This window comes from Lagopus leucura, unplaced genomic scaffold (assembly GCF_019238085.1).
Source record: "Lagopus leucura isolate 7727_CA_CO unplaced genomic scaffold, USGS_WTPT01 Super-Scaffold_100002, whole genome shotgun sequence".
Lineage (NCBI taxonomy): Eukaryota > Metazoa > Chordata > Aves > Galliformes > Phasianidae > Lagopus > Lagopus leucura.
In genome coordinates, this window is record NW_024962263.1 from 39,128,380 (window position 1) to 39,150,181 (window position 21,802).

Consider the following 21,802-nt stretch of genomic DNA (forward strand, 5'->3'; position numbering starts at 1 on the left):
TGTAGAAGTCCTCATACAATTCCTTTTCCTGATCAGATCTCCTGTACTACATATCCACAGCAACATCAACTATGTTAGCCCACCCTTTAATTATTACCCACAAGTTCTCCACTTGTTCATCATTCCTCTCCAAGTGGAGCTCAATACACTCAAGTTGCTCTCTCATATAAAGAGCAATTGTACCACCTTGGTTCACCATCCTGTCTTTCCTAAAGAGGACATAGCCATCCATGACAGCATTCCAATCATATGAAGTTGTTCCACCATGTCTCTGTGATAGCAATATCATGGCCCTGGGACCACACACAGATCTTTAGTTTTTCCTTTTTTTTTTTTCCCATGCTTCATGCATTAGTATACAGGAACTTTAGGGAAGCAGAGGCTACAGGTATCTCTAGAGGGGTGTAAGCAAGGTATAAGTTGGATAACTAGCAATGTTATCTTCTCTGAGGAGTCCTCACAAGATCTAATTGGACAACTGAGAGGCTTTTCTCCACAGTTTACTAAAAATGCAGCATTACTGGACCCTTCTCTGACACAAGGATTTGCATCCCCTTTCCCCATTGAATCTACTTTAAAGCTCTGGTAATCAGCCCAGCCAGCATGCTCCCCAGAACACTTTTGCCCCACCTGCTCAGTCACATTCCATCTGATGCCCACATACTCAGTCTCTCAAAGGCCTGCCCAAGGTTATAACACTCCTAACCTTTACTCTGACACCACTCCCTCAGACAGTAATTTACCTGATCTATTTTCCCCCTTCTTTCCAGGACCCAGCTACCAGTTGGGAGGTCAGAGGGGAACATTATTTGTGCTGCCGATCCCCTTACCATCTTTCCATGGGATGTAAAGTCCCTTTCAATCTTATGTAGTTTCCTCATTGCAACCTCCTGTGACCCTATCCTATTTGGTGAAACATTCTGAATTTCCAATGTTCTTTTCCAAGAAAAGTCATGAAACAAAGGAAACACAGTTTTTGGAGGAGAAGTGAATCGTTATAAAGATTGGGAATTTCCAACGGAACACAGATTCCCCATTAGTGGGAAGTATGAGGGAGTGCATCAGGTGACACACTGAGTCTGCAAGCAGAGGAGGTCTGGGATTTTTCTTGAAAACTAATTCTTTTCATGCATTCTCATCTGAAGTGATTTAGACTTGTTGCCCTAATGGTTGTTTCTGTGGACACAGTTCTGACTAGTTTTGGTTTTCAGCTCCAGTACCTCCAAGAGGACCTCAGAGAGAAAAATGTCGTCATTCAGAGGATACTAAAGTGCTGCTGCAAGCACTTTCAAGACAAGAAATCACCCACACTCTCATGCACACTGCAAATGTGGGAAATACAATGCTCTCCTTTTTCTCACCTGCTCCAATGACCCTGCAGCCTGTCATCTTTCCTGCTCAGAAGATCAAGCTTTTTGCATGGTGAGAGAGGCCCCAGGCATTTACGTCTGCACAATCTGTAGGCAGCTTCCCAGAGTCAGGGTGCTGCTTAGATGATAGTGAGCAGAAAAAGAATATTCTTCAAAATGCGTTCCATGTCTTATTCCAAATACGTATAAATTATTATAATTATGTGGCTTTCCAGCTGAACATGAAGCCGAGGCAGTAGTAGTGAATAAAGATTTGCAGATTATACTCATTTACCCTTTGTCCATAATAAAGTGCTGGCTAGCAGGTCAATTCAAAGCAGGTCTCTGGGGACACTGTGTAACAAATGCTTTCATTACACAGTAAAAGTCTCAGAAAAAGCAGAGAAATAAAGTAAATCTACTGTGATGTGACTGCCATAAGGACATTGTCCAAGGAAATTAGACACATTATAGTGGAGAAGCATGAAACTGGGAGAAAACTAACAAAATTAACAGGGCACATTTTAACCACTGTGATTAAGTTTATTGTGTCTTATTTATTTCCTGAGTTCCAAAAAATTGCCAGCAGCCACAAAACACCTGGAGCTTAGACTACTATCTGCTAAACTTTGTTTATGTACCTGTAAAGCAGCACTACATTGCTACTGGTCTTTTAAAAGTATCTTCTCAAAAGAGCTCCCCAGACTTACTCACTGTGAAAAAACTTTTACATTCAAATCTGAGAATTCCTTCTTCGTAAAGAGGAATTTTTCTAAGAGGTATAATCATATGAATATAGAGGGCAGAGATGATTCTATGATTCTATGAAATACTAAATTCATTTGCAAATTTGGACTTCAAAATGTTGATTTCTATTTGTTATTTTGTATTGCATTGTAAGATAGAGGCGCTACTTCAGAGAAAGAAAGGAGAATAAGTAAGAAGCCACATGAAATGGAAATCTTATCCATTCCACTCATCTGAAGCAGGATGTGCACAACACACAGCCAGACTGTCTCTTGCAGTTAATCAGTTAGGCTTTGTTTCTTTGAGAATGTAATTAATTAAAAAAAATAATAGTTTCTATTAAAATAGACATAAAATCAACTGTCATTCATTGTACCTTCAAAGCATTATTTTGAATCATTATCCCCTGTTAATTAAAATACACATTTATTAAATATGTTAATAAATTAAGCACGTAACTAAATACATAAGTTGTTCTGAAAGTAATGCCTCCTGTTTATTTCCATGGAAACTACAATAGATAAAAAATGCACAATAACACTATCAGAGTAAATTCTCAGCTACTAAACACTATTTTTCAACATAGTCACTACCATTAGCTATGCATCTTTGCCAATGATCAAGAGCCTTATGCCACACTTGTAATCACCTGAATGGATATCCAGAATGTGACTTGTCTTTCATGTCATTGTTGTCACTGCTGGCATGCACCACCTACCACCTCACTGTGGTCTCTATAAATGTTCAGCAAACATCAATGAGTGTCAGTGAGTACCATTTTTTCCACAAGGAGGAATTCAGTGACACACTTTTGCTTCACCCACACTTCCATGTTCAAATGCCATTCTGTCAGACTGCCCCTCTGCTGCCATCTGTCACATGGCAACAAAATGCAATGGAATATTGGTGGAAAGGTTCAGCCTCTACTGCTGTACCAACATCCACCTCTGACATTGTGGGCCAACATAATTACATAGGAGGCATTACCTTTTGAGCAGCACTTGTAATATATTAACATAGTAAGTCAGACTTTAAAATACTTGCAGCTTCCCCCGCCATCATCTGCATTGAAAAAGAAAAGCAACAGCTTTGCAGATTATGCTGAAGACATGATTTTGCAAAGGACAACATTACAGTGCTGTCAGACTTCTTGATTTCACTGCAGCACCAAAATACTGGTCCTATAAAGTAAAGCTATATTTATTTATTATCTTACAGCAGGCATTTATATGCAGGGTATTGCTCCCAAATTGACTTTGGAGATAACCTAAAAATAATTCTGCTTTTACCAGACAAGTAGTGATATTACAAAATTGCTTTCACATTGTTGTTAAAGTTGTATTAGCATTACATCATAAAGGACTTTTTCTCTGGATTTTATAGCTATGCTTTACACTGTGCTCCAAGTTATTAACTGCTCCAAAAAGTCAAAGTTATACAGTTTCACAGAAGTCTGAATACATCCATAGTACTCGTTTTTTTCTATTTTGGGTGCAAAAAGATAAAGGATGTTTAGATATAAGTATATATGCATATATTTATGTATATATAAGTATGTATCAAATATGTGTGCAGTTATACATATAAAAACTTTTTATATCTGTAGGTTTAAACACCCTCTACATCATGGGTGTAGAGGCTTTTGGCTTGGCTAGGCTGCACTGAATGAAGAGGAACTGTCTCCTTAAAATTGTCCACAGAAAACTTCAAATTTGTGCTAAAGATTCTGTGAGAGAGGTTTAGCTGCTGTCATTGCCTGTGCTTGGCAGTACCCACCCAAGGAGCGACCTGACTTGCAAGTCTCTAGCAGACCAAGGTAGGGATTTTATGTTCTCAGCAGAGCAATTCTAGTTCATGAATTGACTGGTAAGGTCAGTCAATGTGGCTGTCTTAAGTGTTCTCAATGTCTGTTTGTTTCCTATTGTTCATATGTCATCCAGACCTGTTTAAAACTCAGAATGCATTCCCAGGCCAAAAACACAACTTGGTCAAATGAAGGCCACTAGGAACATGAGTAAATCACAGGTATGACTGTAAATTTTCAGCTGCCTTCAGACAGAATGTTGAATGCAAAATAGGATTGGTATTCCTAGGAGGTGAGACACTATTCCTTGATCTCGTATTTAGTACTTGTTCCAGAGGATGATACCTTCTCAAGTTGTTTTTCACACAAACAACATATTCGTGGAAGAGTATACAACTATCGGAAGATGTGGTATGCAAAATTAAATTCTGTACTCATTCACCTTCCTTAATGTGACAGAAAGCAAGCAGCTGATTTAAAGTTTACAGCATTTAAGGTTTACAGTATTGCATGGTTTGTTTGTTTGTTTGTTTTAATCAACATTTTTCCAATGCATTTCAACAGAGTTTATTTTTTGTATGTTTTTGTACACAGTTTGTCTTGTTAGAGGCTTGGATAGATGTCTTTTCTGATCATGAATATGCCACTACGGTCCATACTTGAATTCATCTAGACCAAGTGAGCTTCATAACATATTGAATACAGTTTTGTTTATCAAAAATTAGGATATACATGATCCTTCAGCCTTTTTCTCCAAGATGATATCTTTTAATTGGAGCTGTTACAGAATGTGGCCTTTTTTTTTAAGCTTTAGGGAAGTGAAGAACATATGGACAACTTTCACACTTATGTTAGTTGTAACACTTATTCATTGCTACATTCTTGACATTCTCAATGCAGCACTTCTTAGTATTCTTTTTAAGCAATGCAGAATAACTATTAAATCAATTTAAAAGTGCATGGCTTTTGAATTGTACTGAACCTATTTTGATCTTGCATGCACTTGTAACTAAACTACTCTGTGCCAGTTTCACTCACCTATTTCCAAGCCCACAACATCAGTAACTGATCATTTTGCCAGTGAAGGTTCAAGGAACCATAAGTTACACAACATGAAAAGGTTTGATAGCTACTAAAAGAGAAATCAGTCTCTTAGTACAGGGTATAACATGAATAGGTAGGTAGAAACTGTACAGATTCACAGGATTTTTTAGTATATACCACAGATTGTAGATCTAACAATAATTTTTCCCAACAAGGAGGTGTAAATAATTAGCTTGCGTATGGTGAATATTACAAGTACCAGTATTCTAGTCTGCTCTTTTCAAAATCAATCACTGGTGAAGGAAGATTGATCGGCTCTTCATGTGACAAAAACTGTCACAGAACCCTTGACTTGATGCAGTTACACCAGCTGCTTCAACTGTTATAATAAGAGGCAATTAACTGAAATTGCCTTGAAGTTTTGTTTTTCCTTAAAGTTAAACCTGAAATGGTATTTTGAAGTGTCTGAATACAATTCAGCCAAATGTGAATGTCCTCCATTGCACCTAAACTGAAAGAATTGCATTGAAAATGCACTGATTGTGATATATCTTTTCTTATTTTTGGTTTTAAAATAACTTACTGAAAATGAATTTTCTGGCCATAGTGTTTTTAAAAATATTTATATCAGATTTATCTTCTTTTTTGATGCACACCCACCACATTAACCTTTTCTCTGGGGCTATACATTTACATTCTAGACAATACAACATACTAAATATAGTCATAGTTGCTCAACAGCTAACATGCTTAGCAAAAATAAGCTTCATCTGATACTTTCTTATTTGTAGTCTACAAAGATTATTATTGCTGCTTATTCGTGTTCCTAATTAAGAAATCTGAAATTAGGGGCAACGCTCATCCTCACATACAATTAAAATGGTATTTCACAGAACAGTCTGAATTTCCTTATCTCACTTGATGCCAATTAACTTGGCCCACTTTGCTTGCTAAAGAGACTTGGCCAATTTAATTAGCCTGACTTCACTCTCTGATTCCATAACTAAGCACTACAGAACTGATGTTTAGCTCCATAGAGTGGTCATAATGAACAAGTATGTATTTGAGGAGTAATTACTTTAGTAATGGGAAAGGACAAAACAACAGTCCATGTTATTATTCTAGTTTTTAAGCAGACTTTCTTGTATGAAGTCCATACTCTTATTGTAGTGCACTGTTAGATCTTACTAGCATTTGGGAGGGGAGCAAAGGGGCACAATAACCACTGTTATAACTCATAAAACTAAATAAAAATGTTTAAAATGAGCCAAAACCACTGATAAAATTGCTTAAATGTCTGGATAAAATGAAATCAACAAAACTACTTTTTTTTGGTCTTGCAAACTATATGAAGAGAGGGCAAAATAAAGAAATAAATAAATTCATTGAATTAGAATACTTAATATTTTTTTTTTAGTTTATTTAGTTTAGTTTATTTTTTTAGTTTTTATTTAGTTTATTTAATCTTCTAGTATTTTATAAACATTTTGTTCTTCCCAGGATTATTGTGGCATACATCACCATTATTATTAATAACATTTATATGAAAAAAATGAGGTAGTTGGAGAACTTCTGAGAGATAGTTAACAGTAGACCTAGCAGGCCTCTTTTGGAGAGATCCTACTTAATGTATTTGCACTGTGGTGATACCAAGCAGTTGATTTCTGCTTTATTTTCTGAGATGTGTATAAAAAGTTTTCTGTGATGTATTGGATCTTTGAATTTACATACAAAAGAGAAAAGAAAAGAGGCAGTGACGATCCTAGAATGAAATTTACATTAGTGGCAATGAGAATGGTAGATTAATATTAGAAAACAGAGCAAGTTTTCACGGCTTCACCCTGACCAGATCACAAAGCTGTTTGATACTGGTATAGCCCAGCAGTGTGTTACCTAATCCAAAATACACTGCTACTGATGCAACTGAGGGCACAAGGAAAGTAAAAATCCTCTCAAAAGCTACAGGTCTTCTCAAGGATTTCAGAGAATATAGGCATAAGTAAAGATGGTGGATTATTAGTAGTTCAGTAAAACAATAAGCTGTATTTCATTTAGAATTTCTTCCAGGCACAAGACAATGCAATCTATATACAATTATCTTTATTTATAGCATGAATTACATTTGAGACATGGCACTCAATCTTCTTTTCTGCCTTTAGAAGAAAAGTAACATTTTGTGATTTTTCATCTTTTGGTCAAATTTATCATCATGAACCTTTTTTTCCAAATATTTACTTTACAATACAATGCAGATAGCAGCCAGAAAGCCATAGACATCTGAACTCAGATCCTTCAAGCTGCCATTCAGGAACAACACCAAAACTCCAAAGATAGACCAATAGACTGCCTTGCAGTTACAAATGGAAAAGATAGAAATTATGTAAAACTGACATTGGTTGATAGTTAAAACTGAGATTAACATGGATTTGGAATTGATGAGATGAAGACCGTGAAATGGAATTAGAAAAGTATAATCATTCTCTTCCTCTCTACTTCATGGTTAATACTGAATAAACACAATATCATGAAACATGTACATAAATAATGTAGCTGAAGTAAAACATCCTTTTCTCTTAAAACAAGTGAGTGAGTTAGTGTAGGGTACCATTCTTCAAAAATGTTCAAAGATGAAATAAAATAAGAATTGTACCTGATGGTATGAACCAGCATGACTCAGTGGTAATCTAGGCATGAAAGATGATGCGGTAATCTTGGGACTTCAAAATGCTAACAATCCATTTACCTATATTTCAGTTAACAGTTTTGAGTCATTGTGCAATTCAGATTAGGAAAAACTCACTTTCCCCTGATAGTTTCCATTTTATAATTGAAGCTGTAAGAATAGGAAGAAAGAAGAATATCTGTCATGGTTCTATGTTTTTGTTTTTGTTTTTTTTTTTTGTTTTTGTTTTTGGATTTCAGTATTCCACATCAAAACATCATGTAGTGTACGGGGCATTAAAGTGTCACTGCCCCAATTCCGAGTACCTATCCCTGTACATTACAGCAGTCACGGGATCTGACCCTTCCGGGTGGGGGGGCGCTCTCTTGCTGCCTTGCAGTGGGTGCTGGAGGGTGCTTTCCTAGCCGTTCCAAGCTTTTTCAGGTTTGAATCGGTTCCGGGAACTCTCTCTCTCTCTCTCATCTTGTCTGATTTATTAATCTCAATTTCAATTAAATTGTACATATTGTGTTATCTTGTATTCCAATATTATAGTAAAATAAGTTTTCCTCCATAGATTGTTGCCGCTGCTCTTTTCCTCCCTTCCTTCCTTCCCATTTTTTGTGGGACTGGGGTGGGGGGGGAGGGCAGAGGCCTGTCGCCCCTGTCACGGACATAGATTGATCTGGTCAACTCCGTGACAATATCCAAATTCAAAACACATAAAATTTATGAATATGCTATTACAGATTCATAATACAATTCATTAATTTGGAAAATTTGGAAAATGATACATAGCATCTCAGCTGGTAAAACACATGTTGGGGTTCCAGAGGCTATCAGTCCGAGATGTGTGTATATATTGTGTGCAGCCACAGCAGTCACTCACTACTGGTGCTTGCATCTTATTTCTCCTAAATTGATCTATTTGTAGACATATTTGGATGTTAAGTTTTAGTGCATATGCTTCAATAATTAAGTGACAGAGCCTAAAATATTTGTCAGCATTAGCTGCCACTGTTTTATTAGTTCCTACAATTTTTCAGTTTAGTTTCTGATTCAAACATTTGGGTTAGGTTTTGCAATTCTTCCGTAAAGAAAATCTTTCTTACAATCTTTTACTAAAAAATTTTATCTGTGTTTATTTTTTTCTCTACGCCACCTGGTTATTGTAGCCAATAATCGTGTTCATCACAGAATCACAGAATTGCAGGGGTTGGAAGGAACCTCTGGAATCCTCTTGTCCAATCCTCTGTTAACACAGAGCAGGTCGCCCAGGAATGTGACCAGATGGGTCTTGATTACCTGTAGAGAAAGAAACTCCAAAACCTCTCTGGGCAGCCTCTTCCAGTGCCCACTCACTCTCACTGTAAAGAAGTTCTTCCTCATATACTTATGGAACTTCCTGTGTTCCACTTTTTACCTATTGCCCCTTTTGCTGTCACTGAATATCAGTGAAAAGAGCCTAGCCCCATCTACTTCACTCCCACACTTTAGGTATTTGTAAGCAATGACAGAAACTCCCTTCAGCCTTCTCTTCTCAAGGCTGACCAGTCTCAGGTCTCAGCTTTTCATCATACAGAAACTTCAGGCTTTCGGTCATCTGTGGCCCTCTGCTGGACTGTCTCTAGAAGTTCCCTGTCCTACTTGAACTGAGATGCCCAGAACTGGACATAGCATTCCAGATGCAGCCTCACCAGGGCAGAGCAGAGGTGGAGGATCACCTCCCTCTTCCTCAGTGCTCTTTTTAATGCATCCTAGGACACCAGTGGCCTTTTTGCCTACAAGGACACACTGCTGGCTCATGGCCAACCTGTTGTCCACCAGATCACTCGGGTCCTCTGCAGAGCTCCTTTCCAGCAGGTCAACCCCTTACCTGCATAAGGCTATTTCTCCCTAGGCATAGGACTCTACACTTGCTTTAGTTGGACCTTGTCAGGTTCTTCTCTGCCCAGCTCTCCAGACTGTCCAGGTCTGGATGAATGGCAACATAACCTTCTGATGCATCAGCCACTCTTCTCAGCTTTGTATCACCAACAAACTTGCTGAGGGTGCACTCTGTCCATTCACCTAGACTAGACTGGGTAACAACCCCTGGGGAACACCACAAGCTACAGGATTCCAGCTAGACTCTGCACTGCTGATCACAACCCTGAGCTCTGCCAGTTCTCACCCCACTTCACTGTCTACTTGTGTATCCCACACTTCCTAAAGCTTACCTAGGAGGATCTTTTGGGAAACCACGTCAAAAGCCTTGCTGAAGTCAAAACTGACAACATTTGCTGTTTTCACATCTACCAAGTCAGTCTGTGTTTGACTTGATGAATTATTGTTTGCATAGGGAAGGCACAAAGAACTTAAGCGAAGAAGAAAAGAAGATTAACAAGTGGAAAGAAGAAAAACAGATCTTGTGTTTACGAACAAAGAAATCATTGTACTAGTTTTCAAACCAAAAGATAAGTAGAATTATTCTATAAAGAGCAGAGAAATAACAGAGTCCAACAGCAATCAAAGTAATCTACTTAGCCATGCAAAACTGAAAAAAAAATTATTTGCCATTGCTATTTTTTATTATTGTCATGAAACTCTCTGAAGATATATATAAATATATATAAACCATATATTGGATTTATATGAAAATTTTTGATAGGGGACAATAGAGATGACTACTGTGAAGACATGACTGGGAAGTACCCTCTGGACACAGCAAGTTCCAGCTGGCTACAAAACAGGCCTGCCAGTGGCAAAGGTGAGAACGTCAACAAAACTGGTGGAACTTCTGTAATAACCTATTTAAGAAAGAAGGGGAAAAAATGTTCCAGAGCAGCTGTGAGAGAGAGTGAGAAAAATGTGAGAGAAACAACTCTGCAGACACTGAGGTCAGACTGCGAGGGAGTAGAGGTGCTCCATGTATCTAAATACCAAAAACTTGTCTATTATTTTACAAAATTACATAGATTTCTTGCAGCAAGATTCATTCCTAGCTGTAGATAAGAACAGAACAAAGTGTGCATGATTTAATTATTGGGTACTTGCTTTTCTGAAATGATATTCATTTTTCAAAGATGCATATATCTTTTTATTTCAAAGATCATCCAGGACTGTTATAATAACATTTAGTTGGCATTCCACAACACGAAAGAATTTACGGTGTGATTTCAAAGTACAATAACAATAATGGTCTGCTCCTGTGTTCCCTCTCTAAACAAAACTCCCACTGACCTCAAGGGGAAATGAGTGCAAAAGAGCAATGGGTCTGGGAATGTGCTCAGTTATTAGATGTGTGCTACAATGAATTCATTTAAAAGTAATTTTAGTGTTTAGGGGAGTAATTAATTTAATTACCAGAAAGCATATCATTTACTGATATATTTGAAATTCTACCATTACGAATACTGAGACCATTCCAATGTTTATTTATTATTGCAGCATTAAAAGACGTCAAATATTCCTGCATAGTTTTTGAGGGTCTTCAACAAATCAACATTAATACAGATTTTTATTTCATTAACAAAATCACTTCGTGCATTATTTCTTAAAATACATTACTTCTAAGAAATTAGTAACAAAATTGACATAGTCTACTTCATTAATTTCCACACATTTCTCAGACCACTCCGAATGAACTGATTTGAAGTATTGTCTTGTAAGAGATTACTCTTTTACATCATTGTCTCAAAGCTCGCTGGGACACAGATGAACAAGTCCAAACAAGTCCTGGGCAAGGGTTGAGAAAACCTTTGTCTGGAGAACACTGATGGACAAGTCCTGGGCAAAGGTTGCAAAATCCTTTGTCTGAGGGACACAGATGGACAAGGCCAGAGGCAACGAGAGAGAGAGAGATAAGCTGCAGCTTAGTAGCTGTGAAGCGGTCTTTTGTGTGGACTTATCTCAAGGAAGATGGGCATCTCAAGGGGTATTTACATGAGTTGCTCAAGTGCGCAGGGATGTCACGTAGGCAGGAGAAAAAGTAGGATAGAAGAGGAATCGAAAACCATGAGGTTTTCTGGCAACGGATTCCTCCTGAAGAAGAAGAGGTTTCTGACACGAGAAGCCTCACGACCTGCCTCTCTCCCTCCTGGACTTGCTCTGTGCTCTACCACGATGCTGAAGAAGAACAAAGGTGTCTGCCATCAGATTTCTCACTACAGAATTCCTGCATGCTGACAAACTCTCCTGAGCCTGCTACCTGAGTCCTGCTGCTTCCTCCCGTATTGGCTTCGCGACTTTAACCTGCTACCTGCTTTCTGCCCAAGGCCGGCAACGCTGTTGTTCTCCCCCCCTGCTGCTTTTGCCTCGGACCTTCACACGTCATGCAACGGGAGCACTGCTGGATCCTGGTGCTGACTATCCCCGCTTTATTCGATTCTTGCTTCTTTCCTATCTTTTCTATCGCCCTCCTTCCCTTCCCCATCTCCCTGATTAGGATTTATAATAAACTGGTTGGACCAACATTTGAACCGTTGTTTCTTAATCTCACGCTGGGTATACAGATATTAAAATAACCTCCTATAAACTGGAGCGAGACACATCTAAACAATCTGCAAAAAAGTTATAATACCTCCTGTCCTCAGAAGTGTTATTCCTTATTTATTTCTCAACTTCTTCTGCAAGCCATTAGCATAACATTAGACATTCATCTACAAGAGCAGCTCAATTGCTAGAGCCAATGCTGCTTAATAGAATAGCTCCTCAGAAGTTCCTATGGAGTATCTTAACTTTCAACAGAGCACATTTTCCTGGTGCTATTTGTTACTTTTAGAATCACTCTAGGTAAATAAAAAAATTATGTGAAATTTGAAAGTATTTTCCATCAGGAATTTTGTGTTCAAAGCCTGAGGACGTATTCTGACAGCTATAAGGGCTGAAGTATGAACAATTAATTTTGCTGAGGATAGAAATTGCACATTGGAAATAGAGAAAATTTTTTTAGTGTTTTCTACTGTATTTTCTGTAGAAGCATTGAAAGCATGACTTGTCAGATTACATTCAGTTAACCAATATTGGGTCACTGAGCTGGAAACAACGTTCTTGTGGTGTTTATACTTGACTTTTTCTTCATGATTGCACCAGTGAACAATAGTTTTAGTGATGTGGATTTTATAGCATGAAAAGACCTCCAGACAGAGAGAACATAAACCAAGTGAAAGGCACTGTATGCTATGACTAGAACAACTACATTTTTGAAGGGTGAAGCACCATTTCATCATCTTGTGCTACAGAGATCACCATCCTTCTCCAGCAATTATCCCTTCAAGAGAGTGACCATGTGGTGCTGAACTGTAACCTGACTTCTGCATTTAGAACTCAGTCTATTAAATGCCATGTAAAGCTCATATCCAAAGAGAAATGAACTGGAAATAACCTGAGGCAACAAAGAGCTTCTTAACAGCGTACTACTGAGAAGGTCACATATTTCAAAATTTAGAGACTATTTCTCTGTGGTGCTGATTGGTATAGCGCAGCTACTCTGATTGCTGTGGAGAAAAGAGACCAAAGATGACTCCCTCATCTCCACTTGTCCAAGTTCTAGAAGGCAAATAGACTGGCAGGGGGGGAGGAGGGAGGGAGAGTGTATTAAATTTATTTCAAAATGCCATTAAAATACTTTTTTGCAGTATAAAAAAAACCACTGTTTTATCTTGTTGGAAAGTATTTTTGCTCTATCCCATCTCTCAGTTGGAATCTTGTTTGTTATTCAAGCAACAAAACATCAGTGGAAACAGCTAAATTTGTAAAACCTTTTCCATTTAGGGAGTTGTAAATTAAGACACCTCCAAGCTTCATTGTCCTTTCTTGAAGACTACATTTAAGGAAACCATTAAATTCTGACCTGTAAATATATAGTTCTTGTGAATAGTAGAGTGATAAGGGCAGCAAGTTTCAGCCTTATTGTAATATAATATTGTAACTGTAACACATATCTTACTGTCAATGTTGCCAAGTGTAATGATTGCATCTTAAGTTTTGTCATTGTGCTCATCATAAAACCTAACTGCTGAAATCAAGTTATGATGTAAAAATCTCATCTCAGAAACACAAATGTGTTAGGCATTGTGGCTATGTATAAAAGTGCAAAAATGAAGTGTACACTTTTAAAATAATTATTTCCTTAATATTTTAGATATCTTACAGTTTTCAGATATTTGCGTTGAACATGGCTACTGCTTGCTACCATATCTAATAACATGGATTAGATAATCTGTACTTATTATGTTTTTAACAGAATTGTTGGATCAGTGCTATAAGTCAGCCATACACCAAACATATGTTTGTGCTTAGGCATTTATCTGACAATTATTTGGAATTGAAAATGTATTTTTTGCAAATACTCAACATCCACAGATATTTTGTACCTTCCACAAATGTTCTTCTCTGACAAATAATTTGGTAGAATGCATTAGGAAAGGGAATATAAATTCAGAATCAGCACAAACAAAATAAAACATAAAAATCAGTAAAGTGACTGCAGTCTGCTTGCAACCAGCGCAGAAGTATTGGAACAGTTTGTAGCAAAGCATGGCACTGCCAGCTGGGTGAGGGAAGTCGTCCTGCTCTATACTGTGCTGTTGCGCACTTGAATACTGCATGCAGTTTTGGGTACTTCTGCAGAGACAGAAAACTATTAGAGTGTGCCCAAAGGAGGGATATAAAGATGGTGAAGAATCTGGCAGGTTGGATGTATGAGGAGCAGCTGAGGTCCCTGGTTTACTCAGCCCAGAGCAGAGGAGCTGAGGGGAGTCCTGATGGGGGCTGCAGCTCCTCACAGGGAGTGGAGGGCAGCGCTGAGCTCTGCTGTGTGTGACAGCGACAGGGCCTGAGGGAACGGCATGGAGCTGTGTGAGGGGAGGGCAGCTGGGGGTGAGGGACAGGGGCTGCACCACAGGGTGGTCTGGCACTGGAATAGCATCCTCAGGGCAGTGCTCATGGCACTGAGTTTGACAGAGTTCAAGAAGCATCTGGACAATGCTCACAGACATGTATCTGACTTTTGCATGGTCCTATGTGGAGCCAGCAGCTGGACTCTGTGATCTTTGTGAATCCCTTCCAACTTGGGATATTGTGTGATTCTGTGATTCTATGTTCTATTCCCACCACTAAAGCTGTGGTAGAATCACAAACATGCTAGGAACTAGCAATCATAATAATATATATGCAGTATTCATTTATATTTTGGGCTGACTAAAGATACCTTATATTGTACATCCATATGTACATCCATAGTTCCTTAATTGCCTGATGACTAGATAAATATTAACATCACTGTGGTCTTATAGATACGTATGCCCACACATGACAAAATAAATTTTAGGAACATCTAGAATTACTAGAGGTTGATCATCATAGTATTTCTGGAAAAGAAAGATCTCTTATAATCATTCTACTTAGGTAATGAATTTATGCATTGCACTTAATCAAGGCACCAGTGAATAATGACATCAACTTTCAAATGAGTCAGGATTCAGAGTAGCGCTGTCATGCCCTGTTGTTCTTTCATCATTCAATGACTTTATCTCAACACACCATAAAGTAAGCAGACTGACACTTCCAGGACGCAGTCAGGAAAGAGAGCACAGCAGCCCCGAAATTACTTTTCTTTTCTGTACTCCTTTTTAATGTTGTATTTAGAATATTTTCCTTGCATTTCATGCATTCCATAATTTACAGTAATCTAATTATCCTAAGTATCAGAATATACCTTAGAAAATTAAGTTCTATAGAAGTCAAAGATCCTTGAGTCATTTTACTATGTCCCACTTATTAATCATTCCCATAATAACATCACATGCCCTACTGTGTCCTAACTCAGAGAGACATGGATGTCAAAAGCAACTTTGGATATCATGCCGTTTTGTCTTCCTTCCCTTCTGCTCGTTTCTCCTCATTTATTTCTCCTCTCTTGAAGATAACAGACTAGCGTGCTTGAAGGTTGCAGTAGTGTCAGTAATTTAAGGCATCTGTATTTCATTCAAAAGTTTCAACAAGAACACACACTTAAAAGAAAAAATATAAAGACTGAGTAAATTAATTAAAAATAAGATATGAAAAAAGAATGAAAGTTATGAGGAAAATCACCTCAATCCATACCTATCCACCTCTCCAGAGCTCCAAAAGCTATCAAATATACGTATATCAACAGAAGCAGAGAGGCCAAATTAATTTAGCAAATAGGTCCAGAAAATGCAGTCAGAAATTCCCATGGCTTCAGCTGATCTTATGAGGTTATAAATATGACCTAAATTTAGGGTGATGGTATTCTCACTAAAGCTCTCACTTGTAGTGAATTATCCATGGTGCCAGTCCTACAGTGGGTGCAGTCTGGTTAATTCAATTCTTGGCTTCTACATAATGAAGGAACAGTCACATAGTGGGTTCAAACTGCACAGTTGATAACATATTTATTGTACATTAAAAAAAAAAAGTTTGTCAGGAATTTTTGTTAGCAAGTTGCTGTTTTAATTGATTACTTCCTAAAACAAACTCCCTTTGCCCAACATTGACAACTTGCAGAAAACATAAATGAATAATCTGGTGTAAATGAACAGCAAGCACTCATTGTCCCATAAATGCAGAAAGGAGTTAAGCAAGTAAATCCAGATGAATGGATAAAATGAAACCCATAGATTTTAGAGGCATCTAGGACCTGTCAAGCTGTGAGAAGGTCATATGTGACAGAGAAAGAGAATGTCAGCAACGTATTTTGAGGTGGTATTTTTTGTTGTTGTTCATTCACAATAAAAGATAGGAAACTAAGATAAAGATTGGCACTCTACATTGGTAGTCTTCATGCAGAATTCACAATGAAAAAAAGATTCCTTGTATTCAAAGAGCTAAAATTCAAAGTGTCATCTTGGTTTCTAGTCTAGTCAAAGTTGACTGTGCAGTCCAATTGAATGTTTGTTGATCAGTGGATGCTGAATATATATGTATACATATATATTGGGAAAAAAACAGAAGATATATGGACACCTATTTATCTGAGCACAGGTTCTGGAGCATTTTTCTTTTACACCAAGGCAAGAATCCCTTTACATGTAAGTAGTTTGTACTGTTTCTGTGTTTGATTATACATATGTTTTAAAGGATAGTTATAGTCTTTGTGTTTGAAGTAACTGGGATCCTTTTTTTTTTAATATAATTTCTTACTAGGACATATAAAAAATGAATGTTTATGAATGATATTGATATATATGATATAAAATGAATATTATATTTAATATTTCTATATTTATTTTTATATTTAAATTTATACTTATTATGAAGTTTTAAAAATATAATTAATAAAATTATTAATAAGTCATATAGCAGCTGGAAAATCAGAATTCAGACTACTTACTTATGCTCAGAACTTGATAAGCATGATAAAGGACTAGAGTCCCCTCCCATAACTAAATAACAGTTTTGGAAAAGGAAATTTTAAAGAATGGGGGACAAAGATGTATGCATGCACATATACATATACATCACAGACATAGTCATGGACACACATAGCCCAAATATGTAGTCATTTACATCCATTAAATGCAGTTATGTAGAATTATATTCAGTGACAAATATCACAAATCACTGATCAATTTACAGACATTAAGCCTGAAAATATAGAGAACATCCCAATGTATTTCACAAAGGTACTGAAAGGTACTGTACTGAAAGGCAGAAGAAGAAATGTCACCAGTGTGGGCCAGAACAGTTTTACATATGTGTGGAAATGTGATTTCTTAAAACAGTGCCCTTTGTTAAACACAAATGGTAGATCACGCTTGCACAAATATTGGGGTTAAGAATTTTACTTGTAAGATGCACTGAAAATATGATTTAATAAATGAAATGAAATGTTTCTAAATTCTTACCCTCCTTTTCTTTTGCAGACTGTATAAATACATGCTATACATTCAAAAAAAAAAAAAAGAATTAGATTTATTTCTGTCATTTCTGTCAATTGTACCTTCATACTAGAAAGTCCCATGAATACACAAAACTTGCAGAATCTTAACATCTAATCTGTCCCTTGAAATTTGAATGAATTAAATGGATCCAGATGTTCTTAAAATGTGTGTTTTCTTTGCATTATGAATTAGTTTTGATATCCAGAGCTTAGTATTCATAACCAAGAATGAGAAATTTGAACAGACATTATTAACATATGTATGTATTTTAAAAGCACGTACAGAGAAAAAAAAAAACAAAGAAAGAAAGTGGGGGAAAAAAACCAAGGGATAAAAAGACAAAAATTCTACGGAATTATACAAGTTTATCTTTCACTTCTCTTTTCACTGTCAGATAATTTTATATGTAGTTGCACATTATGGAAATATACCAGCAGAACTGTACAGAGGACGTACTCTGGAAGCCATGGTATGTTAAACTTGCTCCAAAATTGCATATACTATTCAATTCCTCAGGTGACTTTTAAAGACTTACAGTGTCTAGATTTCATTAGAGCTTAGACATTAGCAAAGCACCATTTCCTCAGCCCTGTCAGCCATAAGAAATCTCTGGGGAGACAGAGATGCAAAAGTTTAGGTAGGAGAGAGTCTCAAAAACAGAAAATATATATATATATGTTTATGGAATGTAAAATTAGCAGTATGCAAAGATTGCTCTGAGATTTTCTGAACAAATTTTGATGGCTAATCTTCATGTGAACTATGCCTCACAACTCATGTTCTCTGGGTTTGGCACCAAGGTACAAAGGTGAAGAACATATTTGAAAACAGAATAAAGCAGATTAATGAGGGGTTGCCTCATTTTGCAGTTCATTACCACCACGTCATCTTGGAAGTTAGGTGTCTCCCTTGGATTAATGCTGGCAGTAACAATATAGCATAATCTATATACGGAAAGGTTTGTTGCAGTTCTGAGTGAGTACTGAGAGAATAAGGCACAGGAGCAAAAATAAATTGAATAAATTTACATGCCTCATATTTTGGATTAATATTCTAGCCACAATGACAAAATGTAATTTATTAATGATGTGTGGAAACAAAGACAGAAAAATTAATAACATTAATATTTAAAATGAATATTGCCTTTGCCAACTTTGATAATATTATTAACAGCTGACAATTTAATTAAGATAGGATACAATTTTACTTATAATAGCAGAGATTATAAATTATTGAATGTATCTAAATAATTGCTCTCAACTGATATGAAATTTCTCACTATATTTTATGACATTCATTGAATGCAGGCTTTGAAGTCCTAGACGTGCAAGCTGACATGCTTACTTACCAATTATTTACATAGTCAGTTCAACCTTGGTAAAGTACTTAACTCAAAATAATCTTACAATATCAGCTCTTCCAACTGCCTGGTGGGTTGATTTTTCTTTTTGTTATTTAGCAGATGATTTACTAAACATATCTCTTGTTTTATCCAATACTAGGAGATACTTTCTTAGCAGATGATTAAAGAAAGCAGTAGGGTAGGTTCTTGCCATAACTTTTCCTTTTTCTTTTTTTTTTTTTCTGTTCTTTTTTTTTTTTCTTTCTTTTAACCTAGTGTTGTTTTATTGTTAGCAGCTTTCTCCTAACAAAATCACTTGTAGGAACTTTTCATGTAATTGTCCCCTGCCTTCTCCTTTCACTTAGCAATGCATTTTGGGTTGTTGCAGTCCAGCTGTGAACCTGCAACAATTTCAAAGTGACATGATGATGAAAGATCACACTTCATCAAAATCCTTTTATGCTTCCTAGTGAATGGGGTTTTCTCCACAGTGAACATTATTTTAACTTGAAGTTTCAAAAAGTAATACTTGAGGTTGCATTGACTGACATAGGAAAGTTTTTTTCCTCTAAAAAAGAAGATTTTTATAACTCAGGAAAAATTAAAAGAAAAAACAAACAAACAAACAAAAACATTTCTTTCTAAAATGGGAGAAAAATCTGAAATAAGTTCTCATGGATGTTACTGAAAAGCTGAAGAGAAGCTGTCATTAACAATAATTATGTACCTGGAAGCCATTGCAAATGTCATAGATGATAATATATTAATGTTTCTGAGACAGACAAATGTGACATATAAAGACAGTCACAAGGAAGGGGGATGGAGGTGACCTTAAAACTTCTCAGACAGTTGCACAAAAGCAGAAAGGAACATGAGATGAGGCAGTTATTTTTTTGTGTTCTTGCAAGTCTTTCCATTGTGATGGATCATGGATTTAGAGCAGCCTATGATGGCTTAGATCACCCAGCAATTATATTTCAACAGGATTATTTCTGATGTCCTGAGAAAATAAAACTACATCATATGTAATGAAGGGTATTGACTTGTTTTGAAGGAAAAATCAGTAACACCTAACATCAGTCTTAAAGAGCAAGAGGAAGACAGAAATATCCAGTTTTGTGGAGATCTGGTCTTTAAAATCCAAAATACTAAGTTGAAGAAAATATGAACCTGACTGTTCTTATAACATAACCTGACAGGAACAAATATTACAGTTTCCACACATTACACAGAGACTAACCTGGAAATCTACAGCTTCTGACAGGATTCTTCAGTCAAATCGCTATGTGTTGTCTTACCCTCATGTACTTTGTATTTCAAGGACAACTCATATGGATCTAGCTCATACCAGTTTCCTACCTATGTAAGCATGTTATTTCACAGCCTCTACTATGCTCCTCTCTCCTCCCTGCACTCCACTTTCACCTTTGAATAATCTCTTACTGTTTACTCTATTGTTTAATTTATAAACTGTTTGTTAATAACATGTTATTACACACCAAACTGTAAAGATTATAAATGTATACATTTGATAATTATGAAGAGAACAACTAAGTGTAGCAAACAGTGAAAGTACAGAAGACAAAGGTAGTTCTTAATCCCAGTACTCTCTTTTTCAGGTGTTCAACTTGATTTTGAATACTGTGGGTTTTAAATAATATTTGTGCAGAGTAATTAGTGAGAAGATGAAAAAAGAGATTAGCTGAAGTTCAGAATTACTCCTGATATTCTATACAGATTTAGATAGAGCTTATCACTGCTGTCTAAGAACCTTCCAATAAGCAAAGTCACTTCTGTCATATGTTGTTTCCTGTCCGATCTCCAGCCTCAGGGGAGAAGTGAGCTCCAGCTTGCCCTAGTGTATCTTGCTGAAATCTTCTTGTGATTTTGGGGGGTTTAATTGTGAATGTATACATTTCTATTCAAGAAGGAGCAAGATCACAGAGAAAAGCATTTGCAAGGGACAGAAAACAATCAGGGCATCTTCTGGAAGAATTAACTCCGTATTTGCACTAACAGCTGAGAATATCAATCTCTGTCACAAGAAGTATATTATCCTTGGACCATAGAGGTCTTCTGCAGCAGGAAGGAGAGTGTGATGGACGTTATTTTTGTCAAAGGGCTGTTGGGGAAATATCAACAACAGGAGAAAGAAAAAACGTGAAGATGGGGACTAGAAACCTGAATTTATTTCAGAGTCCTATTAGAAGTGATAGGGAAGGTATGGCAGCAGTGATAAAAACAGCAAGAAACAAAGAACTTGAATAAGAAAGATAAAACGAGCAAGCTAAAGGAAAAAAAAAAAAAAAAAAAGATTATAGAAGAAAAGCTACAGCATTACTTGAATAATCTTGCAGTGTGTTCTTTCTGAGATTTACTGTACCAGATGAGAATAAAAGATGCGGAACGTAAATGACAGAAAGAGAAAGTAGTATAGCATATCATGAGCTGATACCCTAAATACATAAGCCAGTTAGTTAAGCCTAACGGCTGCTTATTTTTCCCTAAACCATAACAAAGTTGGACTGTCTTCATGGGTTCATCCAGGACCACAATTCCTCTTCAGTTTTCATGATGAAATTACTGCATACCTCCAGGAAAATGGGGTTATAAGTATTTCAACTAACAGCCTGAAAATCCTGTGATTTTTTACCAACATTATTTCCTTTGATAATGAAGAGGATGGTTACAAAACCACTGTTTCCCTCCAGCTGTGTTAAGCAGTCTAAGTGACATGAAAGACCCTGGCAGACTTTCACATTGAAGGACATTGCCAAAATATGGTAAGGATGGTTCTTTTTAGTTTGTTGTTTTGTTTTGTTTTGTTTTGTTTTGTTTTGTTTTGTTTCCACAAAGTCTACTTCCTCTCACTTTTCTTTTTCTCCTTTGGTTACTGCAAGAATGTGGTTAATGGATAATCTGCCTTGAATATATCATGTGTTGTTAAACAATTTGAAAGGTTAGCAC